General features: G+C 40.7%; 1 protein-coding gene across 2 annotated transcripts in view; it reads left to right on the forward strand.

The window, feature by feature from the left end:
• Positions 1–13,416: 13,416 nt before the first annotated feature.
• cntn4 (contactin 4) overlaps positions 13,417–21,636 on the forward strand; it is a 174,399-nt gene continuing 166,179 nt past the window's right edge. For both annotated transcript variants that reach the window (XM_084349045.1, XM_084349046.1), the window contains exon 1: positions 13,417–13,832. The gene's annotated coding sequence lies outside the window, so the exon portion shown is untranslated. The remainder of the gene's footprint in view (positions 13,833–21,636) is intronic.

A 21,636-nucleotide genomic window follows, 5' to 3' on the forward strand; every position in this document is an offset into this window, starting at 1 on the left:
ATGATCTTTTTCCTATCCGAGAAAAAGGAAGAAAAAATCTTGTCTCTTTGCTGGAGCCACGCTATATGCTGCTGTTTTTTTTCTCCAGCTCCACATTCAGAGACTTTAATCTTAAGATCATATTCTTGCATTGCCCGAAAATAGCTGAGGAGAAAATTATACAGCATCAACGCATCCTTTACCAGAGTATTTTTTCTTGTAACTTCCGTTTTCATTTGCACATGACAGAGGTAATTAATGTGCTGCACTCTGACCTGTGCAGCCTCTGTTTGAGTGCCTGTCTAATTGTTAGTCAGTAATATCCCTGCTCATTCCGTCACTGTTCATTAACGGTTAATGAACACTGATCTGGAAAAGCACGGCAGCTTAACAAGTGGTCATAGCCACTCAAACGTGTTAACAGAAGGACGCTCATTTTTAAAAGACAAAATGCTCTTTCATTTGGAAAATACATGATGACAAGGCCAGGCAGGCATTGGTCCACCTTTGCTTTCTCCTGATGTGAGAATGATTCTGTGGGTGAATAAGGACACTGCATGCGCAGAAGGCATTGAGCCTGAGAAAAATATCACATCAGTTGTTTTCTCACATACAGTACATGCTCAGTTTGTGCAGTGAACATTACAGCAACTTTTTATGCTTGTTTTCAAGCAGCATTCTGCAGTGTCTGCTTCACCCAGAGCCCTCTGAAGGTGTCATGTCTCCATTCTCCTCACATTTTCTGCTTCTGACAAAACAGCTCCCTGTCTGGATCTTAAAGATATACCTTGACATTTTGAATTTTTCAAGTTGCTTTTTTTCTCCTTACCAGGCACATGTCAGTTTGGGGAAAAGACATCCCTTCAATGATACAGCACATTTTAGTGTCACATGGAAATGAATTTCAGCAGTTCTACATTATGAGATGATTGATACCCTCGTAACTGGATACTTAATGTGAAGCTACAACCAGGACATAGTTTACACACAAGTTAACTATGTATGTTCAATATCTTTTAGCCCTGGTTTTGGTCTCCTCCAACTCCTGAGGGAAATATGTGGCTCTTTAGCTGCTAAACTGTCCGCTGTGTTCACCAGCTAGTCATTAAGTCTGTATTAAGACCAAATCTGGTGGTGTGGCAAAAACGCAGGTCGTCCTTTTTCATTCATTTTGAATGAACATGGCTGCGGTGATGCTACTCAAGTTTTGGAGAAATGCTGCCCGACGTCACGTTGCAGTGGCCAATCACATAAGCTGGCAATCAAACCACATTGAAGTGTAACGTAATATGTCATGTATATTCACTGTCATGTGCAACCGATCACTGTAGGACTGACATGGTAACTCTGCACTGGCAGAGGCATGACTACAGATCAGAGACAGAGTAGACCGAGTCAGTAGTGGGGCATGCTATTTAGCATGGCTAAATGCGACAGAGAGAACACAATGGACATTTCTCTGCTTAGCGCTATGTTTCATTTGTAATCACTCGCTTTATGCTAGTAGCATAACAACAGAGCAACTTCGCCTTTTGGCAAACTGATCAGTGGGGGTTCCCAACATGTCACACACTCGGACCATGAAGTGACACTCCCACACCGCTGCACAACTCCGCAACATTCAAGGCACGGCCAGTCGGAATACCACCTATCTGTGTCTGTCTGCTCTTGTTTCAGGTTTTTTACAGTGGGATTTTGAAACATTTCTCTGTAAACTCTACCTGCTGCCACTGAAAATGACTCTTTGAGAGCAGTCAAGCAGAGTGAGAGCAAAACAATAAAAAGTGTTCCAACTTGAGATTTAGGGCTATTCTGCTTCCATAACACGTCTTCATTCAGACTAGTGGAAAGAAAATGTATTTGTGTGTTTGTTTCAGTTCAGATTTCTGTTCTGTACATTTATGCAAAGTAACACACAGTATTTAATTAAAAAGCCTCATCTTCATATGTAAACATTAAATATCAGTATCATCAAAAATGTAATGCAATGTCTGGATGTAAGTAATGAACTGTGGAAGTTTTTATGATATCTATTAGGTAAAAATAGTTTTCACAAGTTGCTTACTTACCATGCTCAAGAAAATGTAACGAAATCAATCGAAAAAACTTCCCCCCTTTACTCACCACGAGCTGTCTCCATGTGGAGGAAAGGAACCCCAATGTTTATCTTTGTTTTGCTTCTATTTCTGTCACCTCTTTTCTTTGCTGCCAAAAGCGTGCCAAGCAGGTGGTGGTGGTGAATTGTCGCATGCCAAGAGCTTCAGCCATCGTTGTTCCATTCACTGCCTGTCCTTAAATGGTCTAATCAGAAGCAGTGCCTTGGACATAATTGACGAGAGGTTAGAATACATGTGCGGGACAGCGCTACATCCTCATCCTCCATTTTGGACCGAGGGCAGACTGGATGCTACAGCGACCCACTATTGCCTCTTGAGGTACGCAGTGGGATTACAAGACAGCACCGGCTGGGGCTACCTAGCATGCTACCTTCAGACATTTATATGTCTCATACATAACATTAAAACTGTTATTTCTTCACATTCTGTTTGTAATTTTAATTTATTTTATGATGTTTAAACTACAATGTATCCTCTAAAGAGATCGTACAGTAATAATGACTAACTTTCCCTTCAATGATTCCCCTGCAAGGCTCTCCAAGATATCTGTACCATGGCCTTAAGATTTTATTATTCATTTAAATGTTAAAATGTTAAAAAGTTCCTACTTTGGAATTTCTACTTGCATCATTTAGCCTAATTTAAACTTAGAACCGTGACTGATAATCAATTATAGTTTGGATCATTTCAATGCCAAGGACCTGGCCTGTGGTTTTTACAGTATGTGTGTAGTATGCATAGTTTGAAAATATGTGTTAAAGTGAAGTTTTCTAATGTAGTTTCTCCACATTCTAGAAAGCCATTCATCAGCATGTAGAATGCCTGGAAGCATAAGAGCATATTTACATCATCATACATAATAATATGGACAGAAATGGATATATTGGCAGAATGTGGATGGGAGAATGCACGTTATACCACATGAAATCAACCTTTGAAATTATGTGATAACTTCAGTGATATATGCATGTATTTTTAGATTAAAATATGCATGCATTGCAAATATCTAACATGCATTTTTTACTTTTATTGCTTTTACTTATGATTTCATATTCCTAACCGTTTCCTCCTTTATGTGTGCAAATAACAGCATATTTATGTTTAACCATATGTCTGCAGGAAGCACTTTCACAGACTGGTACCGGAATAATTTACTGTATGAACGTGTCTGTAAGTGTTTTCCACTCTCCTCCTCTGTTTAAGTATCTGACAAGGAAGAGCTTCTGCCGAGAAAAATGCACAGTATTGGTCATAAGAGGGCATGTCACCCTATAAAACAAGCAAGTTGCTAATGACTTTTTCAGGAACTAATTTTCTGCTTTGTGGCGCAGCCCATAAAACAAGGTTATTCTCCTCCATCAGGGGATGAATAGAGATTTAACTGTCTTTTCTGTTTATTGTCTCTCAGCAACGTTTACGCGTTGCTTATGCCACAAATTGAAGAAGGTCTCAGTTGACTTTGTCACTTGTATCCCATGTTTTCTTTTTTTCAAATTTCATTAAGAGCAAGGGTAAAAGCACTGATCCATCCTGCATGGTGACAACAACGTCATCCATGTATACCATAGATGTTTAACAAGAGCCAATGTGTCCCTCCATTGCACCTCCATTGTCCTGTATATTCTGCATGTCGTCTTTTATTTTTAAATAGTCAAAACACAGGATTGCAGCGGCAGAAATCAACATGACAGTAATGCTGAAATTAGCTTTTAAATGCTGAGCTCTCACTAGTCGCCAAGCCACCCCATGCACTGTAATTCTCCAACCTGCTAGCACTCCCATAACTCTGATCCGGACCCCAGGGGTGAATACGTGATGACTCGGGTGCACTAGACGACGACATGATTTTAATATATGTGGAAGGATGAGGGTTTTGTTAAACACATGGATCAGGGTTTCGCAAATCATGCAACTGTGTGTATGTGTGTGTGTGTGTAGACCACTCAATTAACACAATGTCCCCTGACAAGGTGTCATAAAAAAGACAAAGAGGCTTCGGTGATGTTGAAATTCTGCGAAACGCTATTTAGAGAAGCTGGCCATCAGGGCGTTTACAGCTTTCAGTCAAACTATATCCTTACTGATGAATGACTGCAGCACTATGACTTAATTACGGCTGCACAGGAAATACTGTCCATCCCTAGTAATGACCTCGATGGCCATCGATAAAAAGGCCTGATAAACGCAGACTTCCTGAGCATGGATGGATAAATACGGCCTGAGTAATGAGACCCGGGCTGCCGAGGATGACAGCTCTGCTCTATATCATATGCTGCTCTGTGGTTCTGGGGTGGCAGTTGGAGGAGAGGAGGTAGAGTGGGGGGGGTGTTCATGGGGAGGCTTTGAAACCTCAGTGTGAGCTCTCTCAGTCGTGGCTGACTTTCAGACACAATGGTTGTGTTCTGTGAGAGAAAATAACCTGAGATATCAGAGAGACAGTAATGAGAAATTCCATTTTCAGTCATCTGGTTCTATCTGTGCAGCTCTCCGGTGCACTCTCAAGTGAAAAGCAATTGCATCAATCTTACACATACAGTCCTCTGGGACAAATCTTTAAAGTGCGGTTCACAATGGTCCTAAGTATACATCAAAAAACATCATCCATGTTCTAAATGACCTCCATATTTTACTCAGTGTGCTGATTAACACAGTAATCGATTAATCCATTACTTGATATCCATCCTTAGTCCAGCTGAAGCTAATGGACCCTGGCTGTTTGCTTTGTGAGAGAAAAATAGCATTCATTGTTGAAAAAAAATCTGGCTCTGTGTCTCGGTTCAGAGGCTTTACTGTCCTGTAGAGACAGGACGGATCTTATGGAGGTTAGCAAAGCGGTCATTAGCAGGATGAGAAGTGGGCACAATACAACCACAACGCCTCCATTCCCCCAGCAAGAACACATTGTGAAACATTTTCTTAATGGCTCTTCTGCTTCGCCGAGATTGGATGCACAGAAAAGATTTGGGATACGAGATGGTGTGGGGCAAATGTCTAGAGTCAGATATACACCTGCGAAGCTATCAGTACATTGGAGGAGGTGTTTGTAGCTACCAATAGAGCATCAGAGGGTTACATTCAGCTATTACTGACACCATATGAGGTGAGATTTCCCCTGTTAATGCTGCTGTTTTTTCCAACCAGTAGATCATCTCTCTCTTTTTCCGCTCTTTACAGGTCAACTAGGAATATCCTCTATACATTCTTACTAATTACCGCTGGCCTGGCATATAAATTGATTTTTTTAAAGGAGTAGATCTTCTTAAATCCCTCTCACTATAATTAAGGCTTATATCGGGATAATGGAAAAATGGTGGATCAAAGGTTGAATTAATTGCAGACTTGAGCATGTAATTCAGGTACTGAGAGTGGAGACATGTCTTTCATGGGAAGAAACCTGAGATAGATACAATGTGTTTGACAGGAAAAGACACTAAATACAGAGTTTGGCTCCAGAATGCTTTCAAATCCTGTAGATTTTGTAATTGTGACAGCTTTCCTGAATATTGCCACCTTGTAATTTCTCTCCAACGATTTCAGTACAAACACACACAAAACATTTATAAAAGCCTGACATTAAACATTAACACTTTTATTAATGGCATTTTCACAAACAGTATACACTATAACAACTGAGAGAGTGTATGACTTAAATGTTAACAGCCTTAAGTTCTTTGTTTCTGGCTTGACAGACACCAATACAACAAACACATCAACACATCAAATCCCTGAATTAGCACATCTGTTAGCAATATAACACATCCTGTGATACAACATCTGTTTTCTGAAAACAAGCACTTTTTTTTAATCTGTTTTTATCCCACAATTGAATTAATTAGATTAACTCGATTTACTTTGTTAATTCCCAGATAAATGAAAAGACACTTAGACATGCTGCCACTACAGTAGAATCAAAACTAAGACATATTATTCCAGGAGCATGCTAGTGTAGCTAGGAGCATGCTCAGACACTAAAAAAATGATTTTAATACAATCAATAAATCAATCAATCAATCAATAACAGAATAATCATACACCTTAAGATGAGACCAGTCAAACATGTAATACATATAAAACTTAAAAATTGATAACTGCAGCAAAAATACATTTGAAAGGAAACAAACTAGAATGGCCCGAAGTAGAGCGCATACCTCCGCCAAGGCCCAAAAGTCCACCTTTGTCCTCACTGATAGATACCAGCCACTTCTTTATCTAGATTCACACCAAAGGTTAATGCGGTCTATTCTGGGCTGAGACCCATACTCCATCTAAGTTTCATGGACATCTGTTCTGCAGTTTTTATGTAATCCTGCTGACAGACCAATCAACCAACCAGCAAACGGACATGGGTGAAAACATAACCTCCTTGACGGAGATAATCATGTCAAGAAAACAGCCAAATATTACAAGAACTGTAACCACAAGGGACTGAAAATTCTGTGGAGCATCTAGTCCCTCGACACACTTTTTAGCCATGATCGCATCAAATGCCAGTTGGTTGGTCATTTGGTCACACCGTCTACCACTTTGGGTTAGAAATGATAATATGTACAGACAACAGTCCAGAGAATGAATCCTTGTGACACTGATGATCCCTCAACTTTCCCTTTTGTGTCACCCTGAAGTTGATAATTGTGGTTTTACGTGAGAAATCTCAACAATTATTGGATGGATTGCCAGGAACTTGGTGCATGTCCTCCTCTTGTTTAAATCCTGCTTTCATCATTGGTATTATTGCTGTTTCCCCAACATGGAACAGAACAAAACAAGACAATGGCCACCATCCTCTTTTTTTAAAAAAAATCATCAAATCATTGTTTTTGACGTTATTAAAGGCAGAGTGGACTAATTTATTTGCGTTCTTGACGAGAGTTATATAAGAAGATTGATACCACTCTCACGTTTGTCCATTGAAAATAATACAAGTTATAATAATACAATTAGCTTAGATTAGCATAAAGATTTAAAACAGCTGGTGTGGCTATGTACAAAGGGAACACAATTTGCCTTCCAGTTCCTCTAAAGCTCTCGAATTAGCAGTTATTGTGTTGGTTTAATCCTACAAAAAATAAAGTGTAAAAATGACAATTTGCAGTCCTATATTTCCGATTACGGTTAAATAAGAGTATAGGACATTCTAGTGGACACCGGATTTTCATAGCATATCCTGCAATTTTTTTTTAATGTTCATTATAGCCACCAGTGGCCAGTCACCCTACAACTGTGTTTAACAACCTCACTTCCTGCAACTTTACACATCCTCTGATATAAACACATAATCTCCCCCCAGCCTTTGAAAACCTGAACCCTTAACAAGATGTGTTGTGGCGTGATGTGGTGCCTAAAACCCAGGGAGCCATAAATATATTTATTACACGCCTAGTAAATGAGGGAGGTGAAATCATTATAAATACTCTTTCCTTGGGGAATAAATTATGGCACAGTGAGAAAACTTCCCTGCAAAGTCACACCTCTGAAATAAGCATGGAGCTGCCAAATGGGGTTTGGGTACTTTATTGCTTTCTGCTGTGTGTGTGCGTGTGTGTGGTGTGCATTTGTGTGTGGTCTGTACAATGTCACATTTCGGGACAAGTTCTGGACTTCAAACCAGCTCAAAGTTGGACAGTGCATCTAATTAGAGACATAATAGCTGTCTGCGACTGCATTTAGCTGCAGCTAAAAAGTTTTGTGCTTCCTTTTAGCTTGTCGTTGAGGTCTGCGAAGCCTCCAGGGAATTAATATGCATATCAATGAAGTGTGCCCAAAAACTGATACAAACAAACAGTGTTGTATGTGCATGAAAACAAGAATAAAAATAGTTTTGTGCACATTTGCAGTGTCTAAGTAACATTTTGAAACACACTGGTATCTTGGGGAAGTTATAATTGAGCATTAAATGGATACCAAACCCAGAATGATGGTCAGAGCCTCGGTATGAGGAAGGAACGATACAGTGTAGGAATGACCTGTCAAAGCTGCTGAGATTCATCCCTTAAAGCTTTTGACACATTTTAAGCCGAACTTCCCCGACACTTAGATTTCCTGCTGATACACTGCACTTCTTTCACTGTGACAGCCTGTGTGATTATGCAAATGTCTGAGGTTCACTGTTCACACACACACAAAGCAGCCACAACGGTCCATGTAATGTGGGCTGGAATCTGTGAGTACTGTCGGATTCACAGGTAGAATCAGTGTATTGATTAAGGAGACGATGCAGAGGGGTGATGGACCCGCTTGACCTCCTGCCCCTGCATCAATATCAGTGGCAAATATTGATCCTTTCTTGCAATCTGACTTAATTGAAGGGAGCCCTTTCTTTGTATTGAATGGTCAGAGAATGAAATGAATGATGGTGAGGTGATTTTATCCACATGAGGGAGAGGAATGGTTGATTAGCTGGTGTTTGTAGGAAAACTACACTTACCGCATGTGCTTTATTTACTGTAATGGGATCAGTGGGTGGTAATAGACCATATGGAATCACTGTAGGGATGTGACTTTACCAACCCAATCACCAGAATAAATAGTAGCCTAGTATGTTTCTGCAAAAATCACAGCTAGGTTTAGGCATAAAAACCATTTGGTTAGCGTTAGGAAAACATGATGGTTTGGCTTAAAATACCTCTTTTGAGGTCTCCCTAATAACACCCAGTTTTGTCGCCACAAACATGGCTGGAGATGGCCCGACTTCCTGTGAAAAATATCTGGTTTTGTTCAGCATAAACATGGGTAGAAGTCCAGAGGCTTCCTTCAAAAAATCCGCTTTTGTTGCCACTAACACGGCTGGAGATGGCCCAACTTCCTGTCAAAAAATATCCAGTTTTGGTTGCCTCTAACCCAGATGGAAAGGTTGCCAGCTTTCCTTAGAAATATCCAGTGGTGCCACGCTCCACCACTGTCCCGTCTATAGCCAGATATGAAAGTGTTGAAATGCAGTCTTGAGCTGTGGTCACTAGCTTGCCAGCTTTGTCGGCAGTAGCTCCACCACCATCCCCTCCACCTCCAGACATGAAAGTTAGGTCATGAACATGTAATATTAACATGATATGACACATTTTGTTGAAATGTTAATGGTAATGTTTATGGTACCATTTTATGCTGGCAACTGGGCTGTATACTGACCTGGGCCATCCCTCTTTCTTTCTTTCAAATAACCCACTACAGTACAATCAGACACTATATTATATACATTAATATATAAAATAATGTATTATTTAAACATGGATCCTTGAAATCATGTACTATTGTTGGAATGCAATAGTTTTTTCTTCAAGGAAACTTGGCATATGCAAATTGTTCTCTTGGTCCTGCGGGTGGGCTCTGAGTTTTCTCAAAAACCCAGGCATGAGTAAGTTACTTGAACGACTCCTGCTGGGAGAGGTGCACTCCTGAATCCAAATAGATGTGAGCGCAGGAGAGATTGTTATTCTTCAAAAGGGACGTTTGCAGACTAGTTACTAAAGCGTTGTAAGACAAAGGAGGAACCCAAAGGTTTTATTTTTCTTTCATTTTTCTGGGCCTTTAAACATTTGATAAGATTTTGTCCCACATACCTGTGGGGCTGTTTGTTGTTAGATATGACCTAGAAAAAGAAGTGAATAGCTGCTCATTTTAGAGCGACGGGGAAAAGAGTCGAACTTTTCATGCATTTTAAAAATAAAAGAGAGGCGATGACGTATTCTGGTGGAAGCACGCGTGTTTGGAGAACTGTTCACGAGCAGATGTTCTTTACTCAAAACATTCACTCGGTTTAATTTCAAGATAGTGACACTTTGATTTGTGTGAAGTTAATTGAATTATTGAACATGATTTTACTTTTGAGAAAAGAAAAATACATGACTAAATTATTTTAACACAAGGACACTGCAATTATAATAACCCATGTGTTTTGTTGACAGTGGCTTCACCTCCTCAGTATTTGGTGTCCGTTTGACTCCATTTTTTGTTTTCATTTTCTTCTGACCTTACAAAAACCCAATTTGTAGAAATGTTTTCAAGCGGTATCCCTTTTTGTGCCACAATCTGACCATCCACATTTGAAGGTGATAAAAACATGGGAATGATCATGAAGGATTGTCATTGCCCCAAATAAGGAAATGCAATATTTAATATAGGCCTATTATGTGTTATATGTGTTATGCATGAACAAATATACTGTATAGTTTTCCTATTATTGGCCAAAGAATGTTTTTGGGGGGTCATTTAGACCCCAGAGACATGTGACTAAAACTCCCCTCTACGTCTTCATGCCAACAATTCTTTTGCACTGTTGTGTAAGCACTGCTGCCCTGGCATTTGACCATCTGCAGTCTGCATTTTGCACTATTCAGTCGCACCTGTTCCACCTCAGTCTGGTGTTAAATGGAGACAAAACCAAGGTCATGTTCTTTTCTAATAAAAAAAAAAAATGCTGCCTGTCCCTGCATCATGTCTCATACCCACATTGAGACTGTGACCACCTACAAATATTTAGTCATCACTGTCTTTTGAATCTCATATTGATCATCTTTTAAAGAATCTGAAGGTAAATTTAGGCTTATTTTTTAAGGAACAAATCCTGTCTCTCCATGGCTCGTTGCTTCCACTTTCTTTATTCTCCTGGACTCATGTTCATGAATGCCTCAGCCACTCTCTTCATCTGTCTGACGCTGTCCATCACGTAACTGTGAGATTCATTACTGGTTGTAAACCCCTCACACACACTATACTGTGTTTTCTAGTCAATTGGCCATCATTATGCATGTGCAGACCTTTGCACTTGTAGAATTTATTTATAAATCTATCCTTGGACTGCTGCCCACTTATCTATCCACTTGCATGTCACAGAAACAGTACTGCCATAACCTGCGCTCCCAGGGCATAATCATTCTCTCCATCCCTTCAGTCCACACAGAATTTGGAAAAGAGGCCCTTCTCGTACTCCTCCACCTGGAACACACTACAGCAGGAACTGAAGCTGTTCGGTATGATTCCCCTTGGAGATTTTAAATTGCTTTTACATAGCGTGGAGAAAGCGTCTGTGGCAGTTTGCTTTTGCATACAGTATTGAAAATCTGACTTTAACTTTGGCACTTGTATGATGTGTTTGTCTCTGTGTTGAATGTAAAATTGACCATGTTGTGGCTGTGTTCTTGACAAGGTCTCTCTTTAGAATGAGACGCAGTATCTCCAAGAGATCACCTGTAGAAATTAAGGTTAAATAAGTTTTCCTCCAATAAATTAACTTAATTAACTTATTTGGGAGTTGTAGTGCTGTGTAAAAGAGTACTGTCACCACCAGTCACAGATATAGAGCTTGTGAAAATCTGTTGTATTTAACCAGTTGGCGTGAATGAGACCTCATACAGAGGTAAAGTGGTATGTTCTGTGCTGGACTTTATTTTTATTAGAAATATTCTGAAAATTAGGAAATTCACAAAGTTACGTTAAACTAGAAAACTTTGCATGTTCTGAAGAAAATGATTGGGATTGCGGGTGATAAAAAAATACTGCGCTCACAGAGATTTGCCACCGAATTCATGTAAATTTGATTTATACTGTAGCGCCACCTAGAGCTGAATGACATCGCCTTTCACAGCAGCGTTGGCGATAGATGTCTGATGGTGCCACTGGAATTTGGTGCTAGTTGAATCATGCGTTAAAGAGATATGGCAGCATTTTATGGCCACAAGATGGTGCTGTTTGTACCACATTTTTAATTTGTCGTACACATGCTCATGGAGAACTTGTGTACCAAGTTCCATCCTCCTAAAGACAACTGATTTGCAGTTAAATCATGTTAAATAGTCTCTGCAGCGCCCCCTGGGGATTGAATTGTACATCATTTTACAGATTGATGCAGTGTGGCCCTATGTACAGCATTCCCAGATTTGGTCCAAATCAGATCAAAGCATTGAAGAGTGAAGACCTGTCAAGTGCATCAGGCCACGCCCTAAAATGTTTGATAACCCATTGTGGAAAAAAGGTAGGTGATATCAAAAAAAGGGTACATCATTTTTGTTTTGGCTCATCTAAATATGTTCCCCCCTGTTGGCAACCCAGCCAAGGAGTGATCTAGTTTGGTTTACTAAAGGTACTTCCGTTAAGTGAAGAAAAAGTACTAATCACAGACTAATTAATTTAAAAAAAAGATCTAAATGACATCCGATTTGAAATTAACAAAATAAAATAAAAAATATACAAATAATGCCTTTCAGTTGAGTTTACCGCAAAAAGTGCCCACTTGTTCATACGCATGTTCATACATAAACCACAGAAAACAAAATACCCACTATTCATGGGCAGCAATTACAGTGTCCAACATTTAGACATCTGCAGTCATGACACTACAGGCCAGGTGGAAGTATTGCACCATGCTGGATTACATGCAACAGTTTCTTTGCACATTTGTCAAAAAAGCAATAATCAATTCTAATTTAACTACTGAAATCATATGCAAATACGACTGTAGTTGAGCTATGAGGAAACTACTGGAAAATCTATAAACGATTAATGTCAACACTACATTACCCACAATGCAACTCAACCACCTACAGTTGGGTCAGAGATTCAGGTGTATTGCGCTGGTAGCTGCTAAAGTAACAAGCAGAGATTAGGAGCGGGCTAAGGAGGTCTGGCTCAGTCACTTCTTTCCAACTCCACGCTGACTCAAGAGACATCACTTGAGACAGTTGGTCAGGTTTCAGGTAGTTCCCTCTGGAGCCCCAAAAGGCTTCATACAACTTTCTTTATGCAGCAGTAGCCCACTCCCCAAGACCTGTTAAACTAACCTTTGTGTGAACAATTGGTGGAGTTCCCCTTTAAATGTGTTCATCGGCTGTTAAAACACATTTTTATCATGAAAATGTGCAGAATTTCACACTTTATGGACTTAAAGGAAAAAATGAGTGACTGAGTGAGTGAGTGAGTGAGTGTACATCACACAGTTTACTACAATATAACAAGCCAATACAGAAAGGTATATACATATGTAGCCTATATGGCCCATCAACATCCCAGACCGCTTGGACATCCCAGCAGCAGCAGCAGCAGGAGGAGGAGGAGGAGGTGAGGATGGAGCAGTAGTAGCCTGGTAGGAGGAGGGAGCCTGTTCCGCTTGGATGGCCGGAGCAGTGAGGAGGCTGGTCGGGGGTGGCGAAGACAGACAAGAAGACAGCGCTCTCTCTCTCTCTCTCCTTCTCTCTCTCTCTCTCTCTCTCTCTCTCTCTCTCTCTCGCTGTCTCCGCCGCCGACCACGTGTGCGTGCGTCCCGCTCCGCTCCAAGCTCCAAGCTCCAGCACGGCCCGAGGAGGGGAGGGAAGAGAGGGTGAGGGAGAGACACTTGACGCATCGGAGTGAGTGAGTGAGCACACCGACCGACGCTTCACTTTCCAATATGCAACCCGCGAGACGCCACGCCGTCAGATACTTGTGCCACTGACACTGAGAGAGAGAGTGTGTGTGTGAGAGAGAGAGAGAGAGCAAGAGAGGCAGGGATGGAGGAAGAGTAGTGGAGCCGCGCGGAACAGACCAGAGCAGAGCAGAACAAGAACAGCTCGTGAATGTAGCGCGCGGCACAAAAGAAAAAGAAAGAGCAGCGTCTTTTTTTTTTGCGCACAAGTCGGACGGATATTCCGTGACCGGGAGCGCCGCCGCGACTCGACAGTGATGTCTGTGTGCACTGTTGTTTAGGATTAACCTGAGGCTGCTGCTGCTGCTGTGAATCCCTCAGAGACATTACAGCTGCGAGGAGAACAGGTAAGATTATTATTATTATTATTATTATTATTATTATGATCCAGTCTGTAACTTCAGCACCTCTCAAGTTTAATCCCCATCAGCTCCGCTCAGCAGTCCTGTCAGCCCAGCCTCCATCCTAACTTTTCACAGATTACAATAAACCTTGACGCTGTGTGTGGATGGGAGGAGGTGTTGGTGGTGTTGGTGGGGGCAGCATCAGCGGCAGCGGCAGCCCGGGATTGCCTTCTCTGAATTTCACCCTCCGCTGATCTCATTTGCCCGCGTCTACTTTTGTTGTGGGACTATCATGGTGCGGGCAAAGTAATCTGCGTGCGTCCCTCCGATCAGTGCAGATGTTCGGTAATCCGCCGCCGTTGACCCTCCCATAAATAATCCCTGCGGATTTTTGCTGATTATGCCGCCTCCGCCGCCGCTGCTGACCACCTACCGCGGCCACGAGAATCCGTCTAGTCCTGGATGGACAGGGCGGGATTAGGGCGGAAACACCCCCCAGGAGAAAACTTGATACAGCATGCACTCCTACATCCTTAAAATTCAGTGTTGAATACAATCTAAAGCCATCTGATTCATGCACTTTCACTAACCCAGAACTGATTGAAAATATGAGTTATGAGTTTGTGCCTTTTAATAGTTTGTTTGTCAGATGGAATCAGCCGTCACGTCACTGTGTCACCACTCTAATGGGGGTTCATCAGTGCAACTGTCACTCACTACACAAGCTGGCCCGTGTGGGGCCCGGAGTCTGATGGCTGGCAAATGCCACATAAGCCTTCTCTAATATGTTAATAGATATGAGCATCTGTGCAGCTTCAGCACATCTGACGCGCTAACTTCTGCCAAAACTGCCCACTCAGACGACAACCGAGAGCGATTCCTGTGGTCTCCCTGCTCCAGAAAACATAAAATAACCCTCGCGTGGCACACGGCGCAGTCCCGGGAAGTGTGTGTGCGTGTGATGATAACACCTGTCAGAGCACCAACAACCCAGCATCTATCTATCTGACAATGCACATACGTTGTTCCCTTCACCAGCCGAGGAGCTGCTCCTCTGACTGTGTGTGATCTGTTGCAGAGACTTCTCATCTGACAGGGGGTGAACTTATTCTAAAGGTTAGCACAGGGGGAAAAAGGAGGGAAAACTTCACCTTAAAGTGGCTGTGGTGGGAGATTATTCTACTGCTCGGTCTTGATTTGTGAACACGGGGCGTGCGATAGCTCTCCAAAAGCCTGAGACAAGAGAGCAGACACTCTCTGGAGATCCGAGCATAAATATTTAAGATTTTCTAAAAATGGCTGAATTAAAGTCAAGGGAGTCGATGGAGCAACTGATTTAAATGATGAGAAACTTTGCATAAGGAGATGCAAAATCAAGCTTCAGCTCAATTAACTGTGTGTTTACGGCGTGTGTGATGGCGTGATGCGGCCCAGCAGGCTGCCCAGATACAACCACACAGGAAAAAACAGCCCTTTAATGCTCGTCGGCGTCCTGGAAGACAACGAGCCTGTCAGGAGTGCCGGAGCACAGGAGCGACATCAAAAATATCCTGGGATAGGTGCATTTAGAGGAGCGGCATAAAAATTTCATCGCATGGTCTCGAAGTATTGAAGCAACGTGTCGTCAGGGTCATTTTTATTTCATGTCTCTCCAGGAAAGCAGACTCAAGGAACAGAAGAAAGGGAGAGTGTGTGTTTTCCGTACGAAGTGAGATATGATGGAGAACTTTCCATGTGTGGCCGAGCCACTCTTCACTTTGACTTGTTTGGCCACAGGATATCAGAGAAGTGCTGACGCTACAGCCATACGGACACTTCACATTAATCATGATAGTCTTAACAGCAGTCTGTCAGCTGTTTAGACTGGGAGTTGGGGAGAGAGGTGGCAGCATGACTTGTTGCTTCATCCGTCACCTTGCTCCCAGCTGTTTTCCATCTCTGCGGCGACATTTTAGGCTGGAATGTGCTTCCGAATGGACTGGTATTAATGAATTGTTGAAGCAACATTATGACTCCTGTTCTGTTCAGCAGTTGTTCCCAACCGTTCCTGCTTGTAACTCCGCACCACAGAGCCGTTCAACCTGTGCATTTTACCCTTTAATCTAGCTTCTAATCATTTTAGAGGCCTGAAGCAGTTCATTGAAATTGGTTAGTCATGCAACAGAAAATTAGTAGGCAACTGATTTGATAATCGATTCAGCATTTGAGTCATTTTTCAAGCAGCAATGACAAAACAAATATCTGGTTCCAGCTTCTTAGATGTGAACATTTGCTACTTTTGTTTGTCTTATATGATAATTAACGTGATGTTTTTGAGTTTTGGACTGTGGGTCAGACTAAAATGAGTCACTATAAGCTCTGAGGAATCGTGATGGGCATTTTTCACCGTCTTCTGACATTTTATAGACAACATAAATGTCATCAAGGAGAATATGAATAAAAGACACGATGACTGATCTCACGATTTAATCATTTGGTCCATAAAACAACAGAACACTGTAAGAAAACTGACATCACACTTTGCAATGCCCACTGATGTCTTCGAATGTCAGGGTTTGTTGGACCAACAGTCTAAAGCATGAGTATCATTAAATGTAATAAAATGTAAGAGGAGAAGTTGCAAACTTTAACTTTTGAGATGCTCGTTCTACAAAATGTTTTGCATGAAATTACGTGAAAATGTATTTGATTTTCAAAACAGCTGCTGATTAATTTCCTGTTGACAACTCATTGAGTGTGACTAATAGTTTCATCTCTGTCACCGCTATTTTTGACATTTTATAGACAAAATGATGAATTGATTGACAGAGAAAATAATCAGCAGATCAAACTAATGAGATTAATAGTTCGTTGCAATCCTTATATACAAGGTACAGGGTACATTTAATTGTCATTTTTTACAATGCTAAGGTTTCAAAAACGAAACTACACTGTAAAATCTGACAAAGTGACATAACTTAAAAAAATCAAGGAAACCGGTTGCCTTTTAGAATTACCAAGTAAAGTAGACTCATAATTTGAAGTTGTTGAAACTTTATAGCTCGCACGACTTGAATTTAATTGTCTGCTTTACTTGGTAATTCTGAGGAAAATCGGTTTCCTCGATGTCAACTTTTAAAATTTACAGTGTAAGTTTGAGTCATTTTTCAAGCTACATTCACATATACATTATATTACAAGAAAATCGAAAAGATTAGGGAAAAATTGATTCAAAATAAACATTATTTTAGCTTGTACAATTATTATTTTCTTATTTCCTACCCAAATCATCTTTTGACCCATCAGACCCATCTCAAGCCCCGTGTTTGGATCCCAACCCCGCTGGTTTGGATCCATTGCTGCCGACCATCATCCTTACATACCCTCTATAGACAACATAAGCAATTGTTTATTGTAAAGTTGCAACTGATGTTTATAAACCTTTACAATTGGTTTCAAAGCATGTAATTGTTTGTTAACAGTGAAATAACTATTAACTAATGTTTAATTACCTATAAATTTACCATTTATTAATGATGGTAATTATGAAGTGTAACTAACATCTGAAGCGTGTGTAATGTTGCGCCCACCTTTGCTGACTCCTCGCAGGTAAAGAAGCAAGCAGCCAATAAAAACAAATGTCTGGTGTCAGTTGTTTAGCGCAGCTGCTTTTTTGCTTCTCTCTGCTGGATTTTCAAAGTAAACAGCGCTGTGAGATTTTCCACAGCACCATAATGGATGAGGAAGCTGCGGGTCCCTGATACCACCGCACCGGAGTGCAGTGTGGTGTTATGTATGCCGTGCATTACTTGTTTGAATCTGACATAATGGAGCTGTTTGACAAGCTGAGCTGAGAGTGGTGAAGAAATCTCTCCTGTCAAGCAGGATGATGGAAAATTACATGTTTATTCTTCTGAAAAAAATCTAAAAAATAAAAAGGTATGATTGTTATGATTAGGCTGCATGACGGTGAGCGTGAGAACATCAGTGAGCAGATACAGAAAAGATGAATGTTGTTTTCGCTGTATCAAAGCTGACTGTGGCTTATAGAGTCAGCTTGGATGGAACAAGTAGAGAAACTCACTGTGAGGCGACTAGCTGATACAGTTTTGTACATTTTGGTTCCTTTCTGCTAAAAATACAATTACTGGAGGAGAAGGAACTCTTCAAAACGCAGCTTCTCTAAATGAGTTGCCTCCAGTTTGATGTTTTCCTGTACGGGAGCAGACTGGATTTCATTGAAACAAATCTTTTATCTGTGCGAGTCTGCATACAAAGTCGTCCGCCCACTGTTACTCTAGTGTACTTCACTTCTGAGAGATGAGGAATTGCTGCCTAATTGATTCAAAGGAAGGTCATGAATAAGTGTAATTTACACAAAAATACGTCCCCGTCTTCACCATCAAAAGTGATTGTATGCACGCTGCTGTGAATTGGGAGCCCGCAGCTGTCGGGGACGAGTACTCTTGACGATAATATATCAGAGCTCCTCTGTGTTGTCTACCTAGTCCCACATCTCTGTTCAATTTTAATATTTAGATGGAAGGAAACGAGGATCCAAGCAGCTCATTGAGACAGCTCCGTTTCCTGCTGTTTGTCTTGTCTCGTTGGTTTCTGTAAATGCCCTATTTGTAATCCAATCATATTAGAATAATTTATCTGCTTTAGCAATGCTTTATGATGCTCTGTCACTGTAGGCCTTTTGGTTTCAAGGCACCGCGGTCCTCTGGGGTGAGTCTTCGCAGACTGTCTGAGCCTGCAACGCTTCCTAATTCAAACATTGTTGCACACGGCCTCTCCTTGGGAATGGCTTTAATTGAGTGCTTAATAAGAGCGACGCCACACAGCAGCAAACTTCAGGGGGGGGATCTGAGTGCTGGGAGTGCTGCATTATTAAATGCGCTTATATAAGGCCTGCAAACATCTTCTTTCAAGCAATCCGAAGCGGATGATTCTTTTTGATAGTAGGAGTCACTGAAATGTGGATACAAAAGATCTGCAAGAGCACCGTTTCAGAGGTGTATTGTGCTCCACTGGGTGTGGCTGTTGTGTAGGAGCCATCTTTCCGCTCTCGTTTAGTTTAATATAAGCGCTCGATAAAACTGCGTTCCCCACAGGGCATTGTTGTTTTCTTTGTCTGATTCAAGATTAAAGGACTGAATAGATGGACTGAGATGACTCAGAAGAATGTTACAAATATACCCTGAACACTGTGTTGGTTTTTATTGACAAGTGTCGATAAATACAAGCAGCAGCACAAGCTGTTCCTGATTCTGTCACAGGCTTCGGAGACCAGGAGAGAAGATTTTTTTAACGTAGTGGCATTCTCCTTTAAACTCTCATATAACAAAGGAAGAGACGGTTTGTCCTTGTATTTCCTCTCAAACTACATGTCTTCCTCCTCATGAGCTTAGCGGGGCATACAAAGGGTTTATGGAGCTTCAGACAAAGAAGTGCGTCTTGATTATGTTAGAAAGAGGATTATTTTGAATCAGAAGAGTAAATTAGGATAAGAGATGGAAATGAAGAAGCGAGGTCACATTATTCATGGTGGTTTTCAGTTATTTCGCAGGGGAATTCTTCCAAATCAAAGGTGATTTTTCATATTTTAGATGAAGGAAGAAAAGGCACTCGAATTATGAAAATCAACACCTTGTTCAAATGGCATTTTGATTAGCTGGTACATTATAATAGCATTTTGTACTGGCAGCCTAGGTGGAATTTTCAGTGAATAGCTAACTAGTGTAATTTATTAAATCATGCATTACAGAAGGTTTGAGCCATACTCCACTTATTTTACACATCAGTTCAGTTGTCATGAGGAGAACTACACAGCATGTCAGAACAGGTGAGTAATGTCTTTTGTAGTGGACCTTTGCAAAGTTTGAAAGAATACATCCTCACACAGGTCCATTTATTGTTTTTTCCATTCACGGTCTTCATTAGAGGATGAGCTCTGCTCGGTTGTCATCACATTGATTTGACATAATGCAGCATGTTGTAACAGAGAAATCAAAACAAAATTAAATTACAAAAAAATATTACATTCACATGCTTTAATGCTCAAAAAATGCATCAGTTTCCTAAAACTGTTCAGTGCAGTGGTACTGTATTCTCCCTCTGTCTGAAACGCCCTACTGAATACTCAGTCTGCTCTGATTGGGCAGCTCACACACACCTGAGTCAGCACCACTCACCATGTCTCCGATCGCCTCTGTCGTGTTTTCAGCTTCAAGTTCGCTTCACTTTTACCGTGTGACATGGTGACATAGTGATGTCAAGGAGTCACGGAATTAAAGGCAGGACTACTGACGAGGTGTTTCCGGGCACTTTGGGCTATTTAACTTTTAAGACCATTTATATGCATTAGAATCTATGGTTGAAGAAAAGGAATAAACCAAAAAAGCTAAATTGGTCTCCTTTAATCTGTTTTACCTTTATGTGTTCAAAGATAAAGTGAGATTCCTGCGCATGCTCGCTGTAGTATTATGTTTCATACACACAATTACACCCATGAACTTTAAAAACCACTACAGTCTGAAGTGTCATGTTCAAGGGCACCTTCACTGTACCAAAAGCATCTGGAGAATGTTTAACGACAACCCAAAGGACATATTAACTTGTCACCATGCACTGTTTCAAAGTAAGTTACGACATTTATACAGGTATCGGCTTTTGAATGTAATCAGTCAGAGTAACATACTGAGGCTCTTTTATCCTCATTCACAAACAACACGATATTTTACATGAATTCTTTGCTGCAAAAGAAAATAGAAATCTTGTGTTAGTAAACAAACACATGTTGCAGCTGCTTAATGGATGTCTTCTAATTGCTAAATGAGGAACTTACGGCTTTGGCGTCTCTGGTCATTATCATTACTTGCCTTTTGTTGCTGATTAAAGTCCCTGAAAGACTTTGTTGTTTTGTATCCAGCAAGGAAAAACTCCCTAATGAGCATTACTAAGTTTATGAAGAACATCATGTTCGTGAAAAGTAGTGAAATACGTTTGTGAGAACTGCAGATAATGCAAAGTACAGGTATTCAAAATCTCATTTCTTTCTCGAATGAAATAATTAGGCATTCCAGGATGGCACTGTTTGTTCAGCAGACCATTTCAGATGTCTGTGCTTCAGATAAATGAGATTCTGTAGTCATTGTATCAAAGCGCAATTAGCTGGTTCATCCATTTAAACCAAGGACAATAAGAAAAAGAACAAAAAATATTGCCTATTTATATTTCCTGTACAACAGATTAATTTATTCATTCAAAATGAAAAATGCAAATTCATTCAACCTCAAAACTATTTGTGCCAGACAATCATATGGCAGGGACCAGTTCCATATAAAGGGAAGGTCAATCAAGCCCAGTCTCCCCGACCTTTACATGGTCATTATGTCATCAGTGTGTCTGTTTCATCTAGGCTGGAAACATCAACTATCAGATTGTAATTGTATATACACTGTGTGTCTGTGTGATACACCTCAATTATTACTTGGCCTCAAATCTGCCTTTCTGAAAGACATGTGCGTGTTATTTCTGTCTAAAAGTGTAATCACTTGACTTCGAGGCCTGCCTGATTGTCAGCAAGCATCAGAATATTTTGTCAAAATCAGATATTACAGTGATATATACAGGGAGCCATGTACTTTAGTTTGAAAACACTGGAATACAAACAATCTCAAATTTATGATTGTCTTTAACTTTCTTATTGATTTTTGACCATGTGCATGCCCAAAGAAACATACAATAGGCATTTTGAACGGTACAGTGCATAGTACAGTATTTCAAACAGCTTTCAAACAGCACAGCGTGTTTGTATTGTGGG

Source organism: Pagrus pagrus, assembly GCF_965226575.1.
Source record: "Pagrus pagrus genome assembly, chromosome: 3".
Lineage (NCBI taxonomy): Eukaryota > Metazoa > Chordata > Actinopteri > Spariformes > Sparidae > Pagrus > Pagrus pagrus.